Here is a 26126-nt window from a genome sequence, read left to right as displayed (position 1 = left end):
GATGTATCCGATACTCACACACTCTCACCGGTGATGTATCCGACACTCACACACACTCACACTGGGGACGTATCCCCCCCCCCCCACAAACACACACACACACACACACACTCACACTGGGGACGTATCCCCCACACACACACACACACTCTCACTGGGGACGTATCCGATAATCACACAATCTCTCACTGGGGACGTACCCGACACTCACACACACTCTCACTGGGGACGTATCCGACACCGACACACACACTCTCACTGGGGACGTATCTGACACTGACACACACTCTCACTGGGGACGTATCCGACACCGACACACACACTCTCACTGGGGACGTATCCTCCACACACACACACACACTCTCACTGGGGACGTATCCGATAATCTCACACTCTCTCACTGGGGACGTACCCGACACTCACACACACTCTCACTGGGGACGTATCCGACACCGACACACACACTCTCACTGGGGACGTATCTGACACTGACACACACTCTCACAGGGGACGTATCCGACACTCTCACACACTCTCACTGGGGATGTATCTGACACTGACACACAATCTCACTGGGGACGTATCCTCCACACAGACAATCTCATCGGGGACGTATCCGATAATCACACACTCTCTCACTGGGGACGTATCCGACACTCACACACACTCTCACTGGGGACGTATCCGACACTCACAGACACTCTCACTGGGGACATATGCGACACACTCACACACACTCTCAGAGGGGACGTATCCCCCACAATCACACACACTCTCACTGGGGACGTATCCGACACTCACACACACTCTCACTGGGGACGTATCCGACGCTCACACACTCTCAATGGGGACGTATCCGACACTCACACACACTCTCATTGGGGACGTATCCCTCACAATCAGACACACTCTCACTAGGGACGTATCCAACACTCACACACACTCTCACAGGGGACGTATCCGACACTCACACACACTCTCACTGGGGACGTATCCTACCATCACACACACTCTCACTGGGGACGTATCCTACCATCACACACACACACTCACTCTCACTGGAGACGAATACCACACACACACACACTTGGACCGTATCCCCCCCACACACACTCTCAATGAGGACGTATCCGACACACACATACACTCTCACTGGGGACGTATTCGACACTCTCACACACTCTCAATGAGGACGTATCCGACACTCGCACACACTCTCAGTGGGGATGTATCCGACACCGTCACACACACTCTCAATGAGGACGTATCCGACACACACATACACTCTCACTGGGGACGTATCCGACACTCTCACACACTCTCACTGGGGACGTATCCGACACTCTCACACACTCTCACTGGGGACGTATCCGACACTCGCACACACTCTCAGTGGGGATGTATCCGACACCGTCACACATACTCTCACTGGGGACGTATCCGACACTCACACACACTCTCACTGGGGACGTATCCGACGCTCACACACTCTCACTGGGGACATATCCGACACTCACACACACTCTCACTGGGGACGTATCCGACACTCTCACACACTCTCACTGGGGACGTATCCGACACTCACACACACTCTCACCGGGGACGTATCCGACACTCACACACACTCTCACTGGGGACATATCCTCCACACACACAATCTCACCGGGGACGTATCCGACACTCACACACACTCTCACTAGGGGCGTATCCGACACTAACACACACTCTCACTGGGGACGTATCCGACACTCACAGACACTCTCACTGGGGACGTATCCAACACACACACACTCACTCTCACTGGGGTCGTATCCGACACTGACACACACACTCTCACTGGGGACGTATACCCCACACACACACACACTCACACTGGGGACGTATCCGACCCTCACACACACTCTCACTGGGGACGTATCCGACACCGTCACACACACTCTCACTGGGGACGTATCCAACACACACACACTCTCAGTGAGGATGTATCCGACACTCACACAATCTCAATGGGGACGTATCCGACACTCACACACACTCTCACTGGGGACGTATCCCTCACAATCACACACACTCTCACTAGTGACGTATCCAACACTCACACACACTCTCACTGGGGACGTATCCGATAATCACACACTCTCTCACTAGGGACGTATCCGACACTGTCACACACACTCACTGGGGATGTATCCACCACATATACTCTCACTGGGAACGTATCCGACACACACACACACTCTCACTGGGGACGTAACTCACACACACACACACACTCTCAGTGGGGACGTATCCGACACTCACACACTCTCACTAGTGACGTATCCGACAAAAATACACACACACACTCACTCTCACTGGGGATGTATCCGATACTCACACACTCTCACCGGTGATGTATCCGACACTCACACACACTCACACTGGGGACGTATCCCCCCCCCCCCCACAAACACACACACACACACACACACTCACACTGGGGACGTATCCCCCACACACACACACACACTCTCACTGGGGACGTATCCGATAATCACACAATCTCTCACTGGGGACGTACCCGACACTCACACACACTCTCACTGGGGACGTATCCGACACCGACACACACACTCTCACTGGGGACGTATCTGACACTGACACACACTCTCACTGGGGACGTATCCGACACCGACACACACACTCTCACTGGGGACGTATCCTCCACACACACACACACACTCTCACTGGGGACGTATCCGATAATCTCACACTCTCTCACTGGGGACGTACCCGACACTCACACACACTCTCACTGGGGACGTATCCGACACCGACACACACACTCTCACTGGGGACGTATCTGACACTGACACACACTCTCACAGGGGACGTATCCGACACTCTCACACACTCTCACTGGGGATGTATCTGACACTGACACACAATCTCACTGGGGACGTATCCTCCACACAGACAATCTCATCGGGGACGTATCCGATAATCACACACTCTCTCACTGGGGACGTATCCGACACTCACACACACTCTCACTGGGGACGTATCCGACACTCACAGACACTCTCACTGGGGACGTATCCGACACTGACACACAGACTCTCACTGGGGACGTATCCTCCACACACACAATCTCACCGGGGACGTATCCGACACTCACACACACTCTCACTGGGGACATATGCGACACACTCACACACACTCTCAGAGGGGACGTATCCCCCACAATCACACACACTCTCACTGGGGACGTATCCGACACTCACACACACTCTCACTGGGGACGTATCCGACGCTCACACACTCTCACTGGGGACATATCCGACACTCACACACACTCTCACTGGGGACGTATCCGACACTCACACACACTCTCACTGGGAACGTATCCGACACCGTCACACACACTCTCACTGGGGACGTATCCGACACTCACACACACTCTCACTGGGGACGTATCCTACCATCACACACACACACTCACTCTCACTGGAGACGAATGCCACACACACACACACACTCACTTGGACCGTATCCCCCCCACACACACTCTCAATGAGGACGTATCCGACACACACATACACTCTCACTGGGGACATATCCGACACTCTCATACGCTCTCACTGGGGACGTATCCGACACTCACACACACACTCACTGGGGACATATCCGACACTCTCACACACTCTCAATGGGGACGTATCCGACACTCACACACACTCTCACTGGGGACATATCCGACACTCACACACACTCTCACTGGTGACGTATCTGACACTCACACTCTCACTGGGGACATATCCGACACTCTCACACACTCTCAATGGGGACGTATCCGACACTCACACACACTCTCACTGGACACATATTCGACACTCTCACACACTCTCAATGGGGACGTATCCGACACTCACACACACTCTCACTGGACACATATTCGACACTCTCACACACTCTCAATGGGGACGTATCCGACACTCACACACACTCTCACTGGGGACATATCCGACACTCTCACACACTCTCAATGGGGACGTATCCGACACTCACACACACTCTCACTGGACACATATTCGACACTCTCACACACTCTCAATGGGGACGTATCCGACACTCACACACACTCTCACTGGGGACGTATCCGACACCGTCACACACACTCTCAATGGGGACGTATCCGACACTCACACAAACTCTCACTGGGGACGTATCCGACACCGTCACACACACTCTCACTGGGGACGTATCCAACACACACACACTCTCAGTGAGGACGTATCCGACACTCACACACTCTCAATGGGGACGTATCCGACACTCACACACACTCTCACTGGGGACGTATCCCTCACAATCAGACACACTCTCACTAGGGACGTATCCAACACTCACACACACTCTCACAGGGGACGTATCCGACACTCACACACACTCTCACTGGGGACGTATCCTACCATCACACACACTCTCACTGGGGACGTATCCTACCATCACACACACACACTCACTCTCACTGGAGACGAATACCACACACACACACACTTGGACCGTATCCCCCCCACACACACTCTCAATGAGGACGTATCCGACACACACATACACTCTCACTGGGGACGTATTCGACACTCTCACACACTCTCAATGAGGACGTATCCGACACTCGCACACACTCTCAGTGGGGATGTATCCGACACCGTCACACACACTCTCAATGAGGACGTATCCGACACACACATACAATCTCACTGGGGACGTATCCGACACTCTCACACACTCTCACTGGGGACGTATCCGACACTCTCACACACTCTCACTGGGGACGTATCCGACACTCGCACACACTCTCAGTGGGGATGTATCCGACACCGTCACACATACTCTCACTGGGGACGTATCCGACACTCACACACACTCTCACTGGGGACGTATCCAACACACACACACTCACTCTCACTGGGGTCGTATCCGACACTGACACACACACTCTCACTGGGGACGTATACCCCACACACACACACACTCACACTGGGGACGTATCCGACCCTCACACACACTCTCACTGGGGACGTATCCGACACCGTCACACACGCTCTCACTGGGGACGTATCCGACACTCACACACTCTCAGTGAGGATGTATCCGACACTCACACAATCTCAATGGGGACGTATCCGACACTCACACACACTCTCACTGGGGACGTATCCCTCACAATCACACACACTCTCACTAGTGACGTATCCAACACTCACACACACTCTCACTGGGGACGTATCCGATAATCACACACTCTCTCACTAGGGACGTATCCGACACTGTCACACACACTCACTGGGGATGTATCCACCACATATACTCTCACTGGGAACGTATCCGACACACACACACACTCTCACTGGGGACGTAACTCACACACACACACACACACTCTCAGTGGGGACGTATCCGACACTCACACACTCTCACTAGTGACGTATCCGACAAAAATACACACACACACTCACTCTCACTGGGGATGTATCCGATACTCACACACTCTCACCGGTGATGTATCCGACACTCACACACACTCACACTGGGGACGTATCCCCCCCCCCCACAAACACACACACACACACACACACTCACACTGGGGACGTATCCCCCACACACACACACACACTCTCACTGGGGACGTATCCGATAATCACACAATCTCTCACTGGGGACGTACCCGACACTCACACACACTCTCACTGGGGACGTATCCGACACCGACACACACACTCTCACTGGGGACGTATCTGACACTGACACACACTCTCACTGGGGACGTATCCGACACCGACACACACACTCTCACTGGGGACGTATCCTCCACACACACACACACACTCTCACTGGGGACGTATCCGATAATCTCACACTCTCTCACTGGGGACGTACCCGACACTCACACACACTCTCACTGGGGACGTATCCGACACCGACACACACACTCTCACTGGGGACGTATCCGACACCGACACACACACTCTCACTGGGGACGTATCTGACACTGACACACACTCTCACTGGGGACATATGCGACACACTCACACACACTCTCAGAGGGGACGTATCCCCCACAATCACACACACTCTCACTGGGGACGTATCCGACACTCACACACACTCTCACTGGGGACGTATCCGACGCTCACACACTCTCACTGGGGACATATCCGACACTCACACACACTCTCACTGGGGACGTATCCGACACTCACACACACTCTCACTGGGAACGTATCCGACACCGTCACACACACTCTCACTGGGGACGTATCCGACACTCACACACACTCTCACTGGGGACGTATCCTACCATCACACACACACACTCACTCTCACTGGAGACGAATGCCACACACACACACACACTCACTTGGACCGTATCCCCCCCACACACACTCTCAATGAGGACGTATCCGACACACACATACACTCTCACTGGGGACATATCCGACACTCTCATACGCTCTCACTGGGGACGTATCCGACACTCACACACACACTCACTGGGGACATATCCGACACTCTCACACACTCTCAATGGGGACGTATCCGACACTCACACACACTCTCACTGGGGACATATCCGACACTCACACACACTCTCACTGGTGACGTATCTGACACTCACACTCTCACTGGGGACATATCCGACACTCTCACACACTCTCAATGGGGACGTATCCGACACTCACACACACTCTCACTGGACACATATTCGACACTCTCACACACTCTCAATGGGGACGTATCCGACACTTACACACACTCTCACTGAACACATATTCGACACTCTCACACACTGTCAATGGGGACGTATCCGACACTCACACACACTCTCACTGGGGACATATCCGACACTCTCACACACTCTCAATGGGGACGTATCCGACACTCACACACACTCTCACTGGACACATATTCGACACTCTCACACACTCTCAATGGGGACGTATCCGACACTCACACACACTCTCACTGGGGACGTATCCGACACCGTCACACACACTCTCAATGGGGACGTATCCGACACTCACACACACTCTCACTGGGGACGTATCCGACACCGTCACACACACTCTCACTGGGGACGTATCCAACACACACACACTCTCAGTGAGGACTTATCCGACACTCACACACTCTCAATGGGGACGTATCCGACACTCACACACACTCTCACTGGGGACGTATCCCTCACAATCAGACACACTCTCACTAGGGACGTATCCAACACTCACACACACTCTCACAGGGGACGTATCCGACACTCACACACACTCTCACTGGGGACGTATCCTACCATCACACACACTCTCACTGGGGACGTATCCTACCATCACACACACACACTCACTCTCACTGGAGACGAATACCACACACACACACACTTGGACCGTATCCCCCCCACACACACTCTCAATGAGGACGTATCCGACACACACATACACTCTCACTGGGGACGTATTCGACACTCTCACACACTCTCAATGAGGACGTATCCGACACTCGCACACACTCTCAGTGGGGATGTATCCGACACCGTCACACACACTCTCAATGAGGACGTATCCGACACACACATACAATCTCACTGGGGACGTATCCGACACTCTCACACACTCTCACTGGGGACGTATCCGACACTCTCACACACTCTCACTGGGGACGTATCCGACACTCGCACACACTCTCAGTGGGGATGTATCCGACACCGTCACACATACTCTCACTGGGGACGTATCCGACACTCACACACACTCTCACTGGGGACGTATCCGACGCTCACACACTCTCACTGGGGACATATCCGACACTCACACACACTCTCACTGGGAACGTATCCGACACCGTCACACACACTCTCACTGGGGACGTATCCAACACGCACACACTCTCAGTGGGGACGCATCCGACACTCACACACTCTCTCACTGGGGACGTACCCGACACTCACACACACTCTCACTGGGGATGTATCCGACACTCACACACACTCTCACTGGGGACATATCCGACACTCTCACACGCTCTCACTTGGACCGTATCCCCCCCCACACACACTCTCACTGGGGACGTATCCGACACTCACACACACTCTCACTGGGGACGTATCCGACACTCACAGACACTCTCACTGGGGACGTATCCGACACACACATACACTCTCACTGGGGACATATCCGACACTCTCACACACTCTCAATGGGGACGTATCCGACACTCACACACACTCTCACTGGGGACATATCCGACACTCTCACACACTCTCAATGGGGACGTATCCGACACTCACACACACTCTCACTGGACACATATTCGACACTCTCACACACTCTCAATGGGGACGTATCCGACACTCTCACACACTCTCACTGGGGACGTATCCGACACCGTCACACACACTCTCACTGGGGACGTATCCGACACCGTCACACACACTCTCAATGGGGACGTATCCGACACTCACACACTCTCACTAGTGACGTATCCGACAAAAATACACACACACACTCACTCTCACTGGGGATGTATCCGATACTCACACACTCTCACCGGGGATGTATCCGACACTCACACACACTCACACTGGGGACGTATCCCCCCCCCCCCACACACACACACACACACACACACACACACTCACTCACACTGGGGACGTATCCCCAACACACACACACACACTCTCACTGGGGACGTATCCGATAATCACACACTCTCTCACTGGGGACTTACCCGACACTCACACACACTCTCACTGGGGACGTATCCGACACCGACACACACACTCTCACTGGGGACGTATCCGACACTCACACACACTCTCACTGGGGACGTATCCCTCACAATCACACACACTCTCACTAGGGACGTATCCAACACTCACACACACTCTCACAGGGGACGTATCCGACACTCACACATACTCTCACTAGGGACGTATCCGACACTGTCACACACACTCACTGGGGATGTATCCACCACATACACTCTCACTGGGAACGTATCCGACACACACACACACTCTCACTGGGGACGTAACTCACACACACACACACACACTCTCAGTGGGGACATATCCGACAGTCACACACTCTCACTAGTGACGTATCCGACAAAAATACACACGCACACTCACTCTCACTGGGGATGTATCCGATACTCACACACTCTCACCGGGGATGTATCCGACACTCACACACACTCACACTGGGGACGTATCCCCACCCCCCCCCCCACACACACACACACACACACACACACACACACACACTCACACTGGGGACGTATACCCCACACACACACACACACTCTCACTGGGGACGTACCCGACACCAACACACACTCTCACTGGGGACGTATCCGACACCGACACACACACTCTCACTGGGGACGTATCTGACACTGACACACACTCTCACTGGGGACGTATCCGACACTCTCACACACTCTCACTGGGGATGTATCCGACACTGACACACAATCTCACTGGGGACGTATCCTCCACACACACAATCTCACCGGGGACGTATCCGACACTCACACACACTCTCACTAGGGGCGTATCCGACACTCACACACACTCTCACTGGGGACGTATCCGACACTCACACACACTCTCACTGGGGACGTATCCGACACTCACAGACACTCTCACTGGGGACGTATCCGACACTGACACACAGACTCTCACTGGGGACGTATCCTCCACACACACAATCTCACCGGGGACGTATCCGACACTCACACACACTCTCACTGGGGACATATCCGACACACTCACACACACTCTCAGAGGGGACGTATCCCCCACAATCACACACACTCTCACTGGGGACGTATCCGATAATCACACACTATCTCACTGGGGACGTACCCGACACTCACACACACTCTCACTGGGGACGTATCCAACACTCACACACACTCTCACTGGGGACGTATACCCTACACACACACACACACTCACACTGGGGACGTATCCGACACTCACACACACTCTCACTGGGGACGTATCCTACCATCACACACACACACTCACTCTCACTGGAGACGAATACCACATACACACACACACTCACTTGGACCGTATCCCCCCCACACACACTCTCAATGAGGACGTATCCGACACACACATACACTCTCACTGGGGACATATCCGACACTCACACACACTCTCACTGGGGACATATCCGACACTCACACACACTCTCACTGGGGACATATCCGACACTCACACACACTCTCCTGGTGACGTATCTGACACTCACACACACTCTCACTGGGGACATATCCGACACTCTCACACACTCTCAATGGGGACGTATCCGACACTCACACACACTCTCACTGGGGACATATTCGACACTCTCACACACTCTCAATGGGGACGTATCCGACACTCACACACACTCTCAATGGGGACGTATCCGACCCTCTCACACACTCTCACTGGGGACGTATCCGACACTCTCACACACTCTCACTGGGGACGTATCCGACACTCACACACACTCTCACTGGGGACGTATCCGACACTCACACACACTCTCACTGGGGACATATCCTCCACACACACAATCTCACCGGGGACGTATCCGACACTCACACACACTCTCACTAGGGGCGTATCCGACAATCACACACACTCTCACTGGGGACGTATCCGACACTCACAGACACTCTCACTGGGGACGTATCCAACACACACACACTCACTCTCACTGGGGACGTATCCGACACTGACACACACACTCTCACTGGGGACGTATACCCCACACACACACACACTCACACTGGGGACGTATCCGACACTCACACACACTCTCACTGGGGACGTATCCGACACCGTCACACACACTCTCACTGGGGACGTATCCAACACACACACACTCTCAGTGAGGATGTATCCGACACTCACACACTCTCAATGGGGACGTATCCGACACTCACACACACTCTCACTGGGGACGTATCCGACACCGACACACACACTCTCACTGGGGACGTATCTGACACTGACACACACTCTCACTGGGGACGTATCCGACATCGACACACACACTCTCACTGGGGACGTATCTGACACTCACACACTCTCTCACTGGGGACGTACCCGACACTCACACACACTCTCACTGGGGACGTATCCGACACCGACACACACACTCTCACTGGGGACGTATCTGACACTGACACACACTCTCACTGGGGACGTATCCGACACTCTCACACACTCTCACTGGGGATGTATCCGACACTGACACACAATCTCACTTGGACCGTATCCCCCCCACACACACTCTCACTGGGGACGTATCCGACACTCACAGACACTCTCACTGGGAACGTATCCGACACACACATACACTCTCACTGGGGACATATCCGACACTCTCACACACTCTCAATGGGGACGTATCCGACACTCACACACACTCTCACTGGGGACGTATCCGACACTCACAGACACTCTCACTGGGGACGTATCCGACACACACATACACTCTCACTGGGGACATATCCGACACTCTCACACACTCTCACTGGGGACGTATCCGACACTCACACACACTCTCACTGGGGACATATCCGACACTCTCACACACTCTCAATGGGGACGTATCCGACACTCACACACACTCTCACTGGACACATATTCGACACTCTCACACACTCTCAATGGGGACGTATCCGACACTCTCACACACTCTCACTGGGGACGTATCCGACACCGTCACACACACTCTCACTGGGGACGTATCCGACACCGTCACACACACTCTCAATGGGGACGTATCCGACACTCACACACTCTCACTAGTGACGTATCCGACAAAAATACACACACACACTCACTCTCACTGGGGATGTATCCGATACTCACACACTCTCACCGGGGATGTATCCGACACTCACACACACTCACACTGGAGACGTATCCCCCCCCCCCCACACACACACACACACACACACACACACTCACACTGGGGACGTATCCCCAACACACACACACACACTCTCACTGGGGACGTATCCGATAATCACACACTCTCTCACTGGGGACGTACCCGACACTCACACACACTCTCACTGGGGACGTATCCGACACCGACACACACACTCTCACTGGGGACGTATCCGACACTCACACACACTCTCACTGGGGACGTATCCGACACTCACAGACACTCACACTGGGGACGTATCCGACACTCACAGACACTCTCACTGGGGACGTATCCGACACTGACACACAGACTCTCACTGGGGACGTATCCTCCACACACACAATCTCACCGGGGACGTATCCGACACTCACACACACTCTCACTGGGGACATATCCGACACTCTCACACACTCTCACTGGGGACGTATCCGACACTCACACACACTCTCACTGGGGACGTATCCGACACCGTCACACACACTCTCACTGGGGACGTATCCGACACCGTCACACACACTCTCAATGGGGACGTATCCGACACTCACAGACACTCTCACTGGGGACGTATCCGACACCGTCACACACACTCTCAATGGGGACGTATCCGACACTCACAGACACTCTCACTGGGGACGTATCCGACACCGACACACACACTCTCACTGGGGACGTATCCGACACTCGCACACACTCTCAGTGGGGATGTATCCGACACCGTCACACACACTCTCAATGAGGACGTATCCGACACACACATACAATCTCACTGGGGACGTATCCGACACTCTCACACACTCTCACTGGGGACGTATCCGACACTCTCACACACTCTCACTGGGGACGTATCCGACACTCGCACACACTCTCAGTGGGGATGTATCCGACACCGTCACACATACTCTCACTGGGGACGTATCCGACACTCACACACACTCTCACTGGGGACGTATCCGACACTCGCACACACTCTCAATGAGGACGTATCCGACACACACATACAATCTCACTGGGGACGTATCCGACACTCTCACACACTCTCACTGGGGACGTATCCGACACTCTCACACACTCTCACTGGGGACGTATCCGACACTCGCACACACTCTCAGTGGGGATGTATCCGACACCGTCACACATACTCTCACTGGGGACGTATCCGACACTCACACACACTCTCACTGGGGACGTATCCGACGCTCACACACTCTCACTGGGGACATATCCGACACTCACACACACTCTCACTGGGAACGTATCCGACACCGTCACACACACTCTCACTGGGGACGTATCCAACACGCACACACTCTCAGTGGGGACGCATCCGACACTCACACACTCTCTCACTGGGGACGTACCCGACACTCACACACACTCTCACTGGGGATGTATCCGACACTCACACACACTCTCACTGGGGACATATCCGACACTCTCACACGCTCTCACTTGGACCGTATCCCCCCCCACACACACTCTCACTGGGGACGTATCCGACACTCACACACACTCTCACTGGGGACGTATCCGACACTCACAGACACTCTCACTGGGGACGTATCCGACACACACATACACTCTCACTGGGGACATATCCGACACTCTCACACACTCTCAATGGGGACGTATCCGACACTCACACACACTCTCACTGGGGACATATCCGACACTCTCACACACTCTCAATGGGGACGTATCCGACACTCACACACACTCTCACTGGACACATATTCGACACTCTCACACACTCTCAATGGGGACGTATCCGACACTCTCACACACTCTCACTGGGGACGTATCCGACACCGTCACACACACTCTCACTGGGGACGTATCCGACACCGTCACACACACTCTCAATGGGGACGTATCCGACACTCACACACTCTCACTAGTGACGTATCCGACAAAAATACACACACACACTCACTCTCACTGGGGATGTATCCGATACTCACACACTCTCACCGGGGATGTATCCGACACTCACACACACTCACACTGGGGACGTATCCCCCCCCCCCCACACACACACACACACACACACACACACTCACTCACACTGGGGACGTATCCCCAACACACACACACACACTCTCACTGGGGACGTATCCGATAATCACACACTCTCTCACTGGGGACTTACCCGACACTCACACACACTCTCACTGGGGACGTATCCGACACCGACACACACACTCTCACTGGGGACGTATCCGACACTCACACACACTCTCACTGGGGACGTATCCCTCACAATCACACACACTCTCACTAGGGACGTATCCAACACTCACACACACTCTCACAGGGGACGTATCCGACACTCACACATACTCTCACTAGGGACGTATCCGACACTGTCACACACACTCACTGGGGATGTATCCACCACATACACTCTCACTGGGAACGTATCCGACACACACACACACTCTCACTGGGGACGTAACTCACACACACACACACACACTCTCAGTGGGGACATATCCGACAGTCACACACTCTCACTAGTGACGTATCCGACAAAAATACACACGCACACTCACTCTCACTGGGGATGTATCCGATACTCACACACTCTCACCGGGGATGTATCCGACACTCACACACACTCACACTGGGGACGTATCCCCACCCCCCCCCCCACACACACACACACACACACACACACACACACACTCACACTGGGGACGTATACCCCACACACACACACACACTCTCACTGGGGACGTACCCGACACCAACACACACTCTCACTGGGGACGTATCCGACACCGACACACACACTCTCACTGGGGACGTATCTGACACTGACACACACTCTCACTGGGGACGTATCCGACACTCTCACACACTCTCACTGGGGATGTATCCGACACTGACACACAATCTCACTGGGGACGTATCCTCCACACACACAATCTCACCGGGGACGTATCCGACACTCACACACACTCTCACTAGGGGCGTATCCGACACTCACACACACTCTCACTGGGGACGTATCCGACACTCACACACACTCTCACTGGGGACGTATCCGACACTCACAGACACTCTCACTGGGGACGTATCCGACACTGACACACAGACTCTCACTGGGGACGTATCCTCCACACACACAATCTCACCGGGGACGTATCCGACACTCACACACACTCTCACTGGGGACATATCCGACACACTCACACACACTCTCAGAGGGGACGTATCCCCCACAATCACACACACTCTCACTGGGGACGTATCCGATAATCACACACTATCTCACTGGGGACGTACCCGACACTCACACACACTCTCACTGGGGACGTATCCAACACTCACACACACTCTCACTGGGGACGTATACCCTACACACACACACACACTCACACTGGGGACGTATCCGACACTCACACACACTCTCACTGGGGACGTATCCTACCATCACACACACACACTCACTCTCACTGGAGACGAATACCACATACACACACACACTCACTTGGACCGTATCCCCCCCACACACACTCTCAATGAGGACGTATCCGACACACACATACACTCTCACTGGGGACATATCCGACACTCACACACACTCTCACTGGGGACATATCCGACACTCACACACACTCTCACTGGGGACATATCCGACACTCACACACACTCTCCTGGTGACGTATCTGACACTCACACACACTCTCACTGGGGACATATCCGACACTCTCACACACTCTCAATGGGGACGTATCCGACACTCACACACACTCTCACTGGGGACATATTCGACACTCTCACACACTCTCAATGGGGACGTATCCGACACTCACACACACTCTCAATGGGGACGTATCCGACCCTCTCACACACTCTCACTGGGGACGTATCCGACACTCTCACACACTCTCACTGGGGACGTATCCGACACTCACACACACTCTCACTGGGGACGTATCCGACACTCACACACACTCTCACTGGGGACATATCCTCCACACACACAATCTCACCGGGGACGTATCCGACACTCACACACACTCTCACTAGGGGCGTATCCGACAATCACACACACTCTCACTGGGGACGTATCCGACACTCACAGACACTCTCACTGGGGACGTATCCAACACACACACACTCACTCTCACTGGGGACGTATCCGACACTGACACACACACTCTCACTGGGGACGTATACCCCACACACACACACACTCACACTGGGGACGTATCCGACACTCACACACACTCTCACTGGGGACGTATCCGACACCGTCACACACACTCTCACTGGGGACGTATCCAACACACACACACTCTCAGTGAGGATGTATCCGACACTCACACACTCTCAATGGGGACGTATCCGACACTCACACACACTCTCACTGGGGACGTATCCGACACCGACACACACACTCTCACTGGGGACGTATCTGACACTGACACACACTCTCACTGGGGACGTATCCGACATCGACACACACACTCTCACTGGGGACGTATCTGACACTCACACACTCTCTCACTGGGGACGTACCCGACACTCACACACACTCTCACTGGGGACGTATCCGACACCGACACACACACTCTCACTGGGGACGTATCTGACACTGACACACACTCTCACTGGGGACGTATCCGACACTCTCACACACTCTCACTGGGGATGTATCCGACACTGACACACAATCTCACTTGGACCGTATCCCCCCCACACACACTCTCACTGGGGACGTATCCGACACTCACAGACACTCTCACTGGGAACGTATCCGACACACACATACACTCTCACTGGGGACATATCCGACACTCTCACACACTCTCAATGGGGACGTATCCGACACTCACACACACTCTCACTGGGGACGTATCCGACACTCACAGACACTCTCACTGGGGACGTATCCGACACACACATACACTCTCACTGGGGACATATCCGACACTCTCACACACTCTCACTGGGGACGTATCCGACACTCACACACACTCTCACTGGGGACATATCCGACACTCTCACACACTCTCAATGGGGACGTATCCGACACTCACACACACTCTCACTGGACACATATTCGACACTCTCACACACTCTCAATGGGGACGTATCCGACACTCTCACACACTCTCACTGGGGACGTATCCGACACCGTCACACACACTCTCACTGGGGACGTATCCGACACCGTCACACACACTCTCAATGGGGACGTATCCGACACTCACACACTCTCACTAGTGACGTATCCGACAAAAATACACACACACACTCACTCTCACTGGGGATGTATCCGATACTCACACACTCTCACCGGGGATGTATCCGACACTCACACACACTCACACTGGAGACGTATCCCCCCCCCCCCACACACACACACACACACACACACACACTCACACTGGGGACGTATCCCCAACACACACACACACACTCTCACTGGGGACGTATCCGATAATCACACACTCTCTCACTGGGGACGTACCCGACACTCACACACACTCTCACTGGGGACGTATCCGACACCGACACACACACTCTCACTGGGGACGTATCCGACACTCACACACACTCTCACTGGGGACGTATCCGACACTCACAGACACTCACACTGGGGACGTATCCGACACTCACAGACACTCTCACTGGGGACGTATCCGACACTGACACACAGACTCTCACTGGGGACGTATCCTCCACACACACAATCTCACCGGGGACGTATCCGACACTCACACACACTCTCACTGGGGACATATCCGACACTCTCACACACTCTCACTGGGGACGTATCCGACACTCACACACACTCTCACTGGGGACGTATCCGACACCGTCACACACACTCTCACTGGGGACGTATCCGACACCGTCACACACACTCTCAATGGGGACGTATCCGACACTCACAGACACTCTCACTGGGGACGTATCCGACACTGACACACAGACTCTCACTGGGGACGTATCCTCCACACACACAATCTCACCGGGGACGTATCCGACACTCACACACACTCTCACTGGGGACATATCCGACACTCTCACACACTCTCACTGGGGACGTATCCGACACTCTCACACACTCTCACTGGGGACGTATCCGACACCGTCACACACACTCTCACTGGGGACGTATCCGACACCGTCACACACACTCTCAATGGGGACGTATCCGACACTCACACACTCTCACTAGTGACGTATCCAACAAAAATACACACACACACTCACTCTCACTGGGGACGTATCCGACACACACATACACTCTCACTGGGGACATATCCGACACTCTCACACACTCTCACTGGGGACGTATCCGACACTCACACACACTCTCACTGGGGACATATCCGACACTCTCACACACTCTCAATGGGGACGTATCCGACACTCACACACACTCTCACTGGACACATATTCGACACTCTCACACACTCTCAATGGGGACGTATCCGACACTCTCACACACTCTCACTGGGGACGTATCCGACACCGTCATACACACTCTCACTGGGGACGTATCCGACACCGTCACACACACTCTCAATGGGGACGTATCCGACACTCACACACTCTCACTAGTGACGTATCCGACAAAAATACACACACACACTCACTCTCACTGGGGATGTATCCGATACTCACACACTCTCACCGGGGATGTATCCGACACTCACACACACTCACACTGGAGACGTATCCCCCCCCCCCCACACACACACACACACACACACACACACTCACACTGGGGACGTATCCCCAACACACACACACACACTCTCACTGGGGACGTATCCGATAATCACACACTCTCTCACTGGGGACGTACCCGACACTCACACACACTCTCACTGGGGACGTATCCGACACCGACACACACACTCTCACTGGGGACGTATCCGACACTCACACACACTCTCACTGGGGACGTATCCGACACTCACAGACACTCACACTGGGGACGTATCCGACACTCACAGACACTCTCACTGGGGACGTATCCGACACTGACACACAGACTCTCACTGGGGACGTATCCTCCACACACACAATCTCACCGGGGACGTATCCGACACTCACACACACTCTCACTGGGGACATATCCGACACTCTCACACACTCTCACTGGGGACGTATCCGACACTCACACACACTCTCACTGGGGACGTATCCGACACCGTCACACACACTCTCACTGGGGACGTATCCGACACCGTCACACACACTCTCAATGGGGACGTATCCGACACTCACAGACACTCTCACTGGGGACGTATCCGACACTGACACACAGACTCTCACTGGGGACGTATCCTCCACACACACAATCTCACCGGGGACGTATCCGACACTCACACACACTCTCACTGGGGACATATCCGACACTCTCACACACTCTCACTGGGGACGTATCCGACACTCTCACACACTCTCACTGGGGACGTATCCGACACCGTCACACACACTCTCACTGGGGACGTATCCGACACCGTCACACACACTCTCAATGGGGACGTATCCGACACTCACACACTCTCACTAGTGACGTATCCAACAAAAATACACACACACACTCACTCTCACTGGGGATGTATCCGACACTCACACACACTCACACTGGGGACGTATCCCCCCCCCCCCCCCACACACACACACACACACACACACTGGGGACGTATCCCCAACACACACACACACACTCTCACTGGGGACGTATCCGATAATCACACACTCTCTCACTGGGGACGTACCCGACACTCACACACACTCTCACTGGGGACGTATCCGACACCGACACACACACTCTCACTGGGGACGTATCCGACACTCACACACACTCTCACTGGGGACGTATCCGACACTCACAGACACTCACACTGGGGACGTATCCGACACTCACAGACACTCTCACTGGGGACGTATCCGACACTGACACACAGACTCTCACTGGGGACGTATCCTCCACACACACAATCTCACCGGGGACGTATCCGACACTCACACACACTCTCACTGGGGACGTATCCGACACTCTCACACACTCTCACTGGGGACGTATCCGACACTCACACACACTCTCACTGGGGACATATCCGACACTCGCACACACTCTCACTGGGGACGTATCCGACACTCACACACACTCTCACTGGGAACGTATCCGACACCGTCACACACACTCTCACTGGGGACGTATCCGACACCGTCACACACACTCTCACTGGGGACGTATCCGACACTCACACACACTCTCACTGGGGACGTATCCGACACCGTCACACACACTCTCAATGGGGACTTATCCGACACTCACATACACTCTCACTGGGGACGTATCCGACACCGTCACACACACTCTCAATGGGGACGTATCCGACACTCACACACACTCTCAGTGAGGATGTATCCGACACTCACACACACTCTCACTGGGGACGTATCTGACACTGACACACACTCTCACTGGGGACGTATCCGACACTCTCACACACTCTCACTGGGGATGTATCCGACACTGACACACAATCTCACTGGGGACGTATCCTCCACACACACAATTTCACCGGGGACGTATCCGATAATCACACACTCTCTCACTGGGGACGTACCCGACACTCACACACACTCTCACTGGGGACGTATCCAACACTCACACACACTCTCACTGGGGACGTATACCCCACACACACACACACACTCACACTGGGGACGTATCCCCCACACACACACACACACACTCTCACTGGGGACGTATCCGATAATCACACACACTCTCACTGGGGACGTATCCGACACCGACACACACACTCTCACTGGGGACGTATCTGACACTGACACACACTCTCACTGGGGACGTATCCGACATCGACACACACACTCTCACTGGGGACGTATCTGACACTCACACACTCTCTCACTGGGGACGTACCCGACACTCACACACACTCTCACTGGGGACGTATCCGACACCGACACACACACTCTCACTGGGGACGTATCTGACACTGACACACACTCTCACTGGGGACGTATCCGACACTCTCACACACTCTCACTGGGGATGTATCCGACACTGACACACAATCTCACTTGGACCGTATCCCCCCCACACACACTCTCACTGGGGACGTATCCGACACTCACAGACACTCTCACTGGGAACGTATCCGACACACACATACACTCTCACTGGGGACATATCCGACACTCTCACACACTCTCAATGGGGACGTATCCGACACTCACACACACTCTCACTGGGGACGTATCCGACACTCACAGACACTCTCACTGGGGACGTATCCGACACACACATACACTCTCACTGGGGACATATCCGACACTCTCACACACTCTCACTGGGGACGTATCCGACACTCACACACACTCTCACTGGGGACATATCCGACACTCTCACACACTCTCAATGGGGACGTATCCGACACTCACACACACTCTCACTGGACACATATTCGACACTCTCACACACTCTCAATGGGGACGTATCCGACACTCTCACACACTCTCACTGGGGACGTATCCGACACCGTCACACACACTCTCACTGGGGACGTATCCGACACCGTCACACACACTCTCAATGGGGACGTATCCGACACTCACACACTCTCACTAGTGACGTATCCGACAAAAATACACACACACACTCACTCTCACTGGGGATGTATCCGATACTCACACACTCTCACCGGGGATGTATCCGACACTCACACACACTCACACTGGAGACGTATCCCCCCCCCCCACACACACACACACACACACACACACACTCACACTGGGGACGTATCCCCAACACACACACACACACTCTCACTGGGGACGTATCCGATAATCACACACTCTCTCACTGGGGACGTACCCGACACTCACACACACTCTCACTGGGGACGTATCCGACACCGACACACACACTCTCACTGGGGACGTATCCGACACTCACACACACTCTCACTGGGGACGTATCCGACACTCACAGACACTCACACTGGGGACGTATCCGACACTCACAGACACTCTCACTGGGGACGTATCCGACACTGACACACAGACTCTCACTGGGGACGTATCCTCCACACACACAATCTCACCGGGGACGTATCCGACACTCACACACACTCTCACTGGGGACATATCCGACACTCTGACACACTCTCACTGGGGACGTATCCGACACTCACACACACTCTCACTGGGGACGTATCCGACACCGTCACACACACTCTCACTGGGGACGTATCCGACACCGTCACACACACTCTCAATGGGGACGTATCCGACACTCACAGACACTCTCACTGGGGACGTATCCGACACTGACACACAGACTCTCACTGGGGACGTATCCTCCACACACACAATCTCACCGGGGACGTATCCGACACTCACACACACTCTCACTGGGGACATATCCGACACTCTCACACACTCTCACTGGGGACGTATCCGACACTCTCACACACTCTCACTGGGGACGTATCCGACACCGTCACACACACTCTCACTGGGGACGTATCCGACACCGTCACACACACTCTCAATGGGGACGTATCCGACACTCACACACTCTCACTAGTGACGTATCCAACAAAAATACACACACACACTCACTCTCACTGGGGATGTATCCGATACTCACACACTCTCACCGGGGATGTATCCGACACTCACACACACTCACACTGGGGACGTATCCCCCCCCCCCCCACACACACACACACACACACACACACTGGGGACGTATCCCCAACACACACACACACACTCTCACTGGGGACGTATCCGATAATCACACACTCTCTCACTGGGGACGTACCCGACACTCACACACACTCTCACTGGGGACGTATCCGACACCGACACACACACTCTCACTGGGGACGTATCCGACACTCACACACACTCTCACTGGGGACGTATCCGACACTCACAGACACTCACACTGGGGACGTATCCGACACTCACAGACACTCTCACTGGGGACGTATCCGACACTGACACACAGACTCTCACTGGGGACGTATCCTCCACACACACAATCTCACCGGGGACGTATCCGACACTCACACACACTCTCACTGGGGACGTATCCGACACTCTCACACACTCTCACTGGGGACGTATCCGACACTCACACACACTCTCACTGGGGACGTATCCGGCACTCTCACACACTCTCACTGGGGACATATTCGACACTCTCACACACTCTCAATGGGGACGTATCCGACACTCTCACACACTCTCACTGGGGACGTATCCGACACCGTCACACACACTCTCACTGGGGACGTATCCGACACTCACACACACTCTCACTGGGGACGTATCCGACACCGTCACACACACTCTCAATGGGGACTTATCCGACACTCACATACACTCTCACTGGGGACGTATCCGACACCGTCACACACACTCTCAATGGGGACGTATCCGACACTCACACACACTCTCAGTGAGGATGTATCCGACACTCACACACTCTCAATGGGGACGTATCCGACACTCACACACACTCTCACTGGGGACGTATCCAACACACACACACACTCTCACTGGGGACGTATCCGACACTCACACACTCTCAGTGAGGATGTATCCGACACTCACACACTCTCAATGGGGACGTATCCGACACTCACACACACTCTCACTGGGGACGTATCCCTCACAATCACACACACTCTCACTAGGGACGTATCCAACACTCACACACACTCTCACAGGGGACGTATCCGACACTCACACATACTCTCACTAGGGACGTATCCGACACTGTCACACACACTCACTGGGGATGTATCCACCACATACACTCTCACTGGGAACGTATCCGACACACACACACACTCTCAGTGGGGACGTATCCGACACTCACACACTCTCACTAGTGACGTATCCGACAAAAATACACACACACACTCACTCTCACTGGGGATGTATCCGATACTCACACACACTCACCGGGGATGTATCCGACACTCACACACACTCACACTGGGGACGTATCCCCACCCCCCCCACACACACACACACACACACACACACACACACTCACACTGGGGACGTATCCCCCACACACACACACACACACACTCTCACTGGGGACGTATCCGACACCGACACACACACTCTCACTGGGGACGTATCTGACACTGACACACACTCTCACTGGGGACGTATCCGACACCGACACACACACTCTCACTGGGGACGTATCTGACACTGACACACACTCTCACTGGGGACGTATCCGACACTCTCACACACTCTCACTGTGGATGTATCCGACACTGACACACAATCTCACTGGGGACGTATCCTCCACACACACAATTTCACCGGGGACGTATCCGATAATCACACACTCTCTCACTGGGGACGTACCCGACACTCACACACACTCTCACTGGGGACGTATCCAACACTCACACACACTCTCACTGGGGACGTATACCCCACACACACACACACACTCACACTGGGGACGTATCCAACACTCACACACACTCTCACTGGGGACGTATCCGACACTCACACACACTCTCAATGGGGACGTATCCGACACTCACACACACTCTCACTGGGGACATATCCGACACTCACACACACTCTCACTGGTGACGTATCTGACACTCACACACACTCTCACTGGGGACATATCCGACACTCTCACACACTCTCAATGGGGACGTATCCGACACTTACACACACTCTCACTGGACACATATTCGACACTCTCACACACTCTCACTGGGGACGTATCTGACACTCACACACACTCTCACTGGGGACGTATCCGACACCGTCACACACACTCTCAATGGGGACGTATCCGACACTCACACACACTCTCACTGGGGACGTATCCGACACTGTCACACACACTCTCACTGGGGACGTATCCAACACACACACACTCTCAGTGAGGACGTATCCGACACTCACACACTCTCAATGGGGACGTATCCGACACTCACACACACTCTCACTGGGGACGTATCCCTCACAATCACACACACTCTCACTAGGGACGTATCCCTCACAATCACACACACTCTCACTGGGGACGTATCCCTCACAATCACACACACTCTCACTGGGGACGTCTCCCTCACAATCACACACACTCTCACTGGGGACGTCTCCCTCACAATCACACACACTCTCACTGGGGACGTCTCCCTCACAATCACACACACTCTCACTAGGGACGTATCCAACACTCACACACACTCTCACTGAGGACGTATCCGACACACACATACACTCTCAATGGGGACGTATCCGACACCGTCACACACACTCTCACTGGGGACGTATCCAACACACACACACTCTCAGTGAGGACGTATCCGACACTCACACACTCTCAATGGGGACGTATCCGACACTCACACACACTCTCACTGGGGACGTATCCCTCACAATCACACACACTCTCACTAGGGACGTATCCCTCACAATCACACACACTCTCACTGGGGACGTATCCCTCACAATCACACACACTCTCACTGGGGACGTCTCCCTCACAATCACACACACTCTCACTGGGGACGTCTCCCTCACAATCACACACACTCTCACTAGGGACGTATCCAACACTCACACACACTCTCACTGAGGACGTATCCGACACACACATACACTCTCAATGGGGACGTATCCGACACTCACACACACTCTCAATGGGGACGTATCCGACACTCACACACACTCTCACTGGGGACATATCTGACACCCACACACACTCTCACTGGGGACATATCCGACACTCACACACACTCTCACTGGTGACGTATCGGACACTCACACACACTCTCACTGGGGACATATCCGACACTCTCACACACTCTCAATGGGGACGTATCCGACACTCACACACACTCTCACTGGGGACGTATTTGACACTCTCACACACTCTCAATGGGGACGTATCCGACACTCACACACACTCTCACTGGGGACGTATCCGACACTCTCACACACTCTCACTGGGGACGTATCCGACACTCGCACACACTCTCACTGGGGACGTATCCGACACTCACACACACTCTCACTGGGAACGTATCCGACACCGTCACACACACTCTCACTGGGGACGTATCCGACACTCTC

General features: G+C 54.2%; 1 protein-coding gene across 1 annotated transcript in view; it reads right to left on the bottom strand.

Annotated features, from left to right (window-relative positions):
• Positions 1-26126, bottom strand: part of prcc (proline rich mitotic checkpoint control factor) — a 94602-nt gene that overhangs the window by 43871 nt on the left and 24605 nt on the right. The gene's annotated exons all lie outside the window — the stretch shown is intronic.

Source organism: Hemitrygon akajei, chromosome 11, assembly GCF_048418815.1.
Source record: "Hemitrygon akajei chromosome 11, sHemAka1.3, whole genome shotgun sequence".
NCBI classification, from domain to species: domain Eukaryota; kingdom Metazoa; phylum Chordata; class Chondrichthyes; order Myliobatiformes; family Dasyatidae; genus Hemitrygon; species Hemitrygon akajei.
Note: the sequence above shows the minus strand (reverse complement) of the source record. Positions and strands in the feature narration are given on the sequence as shown.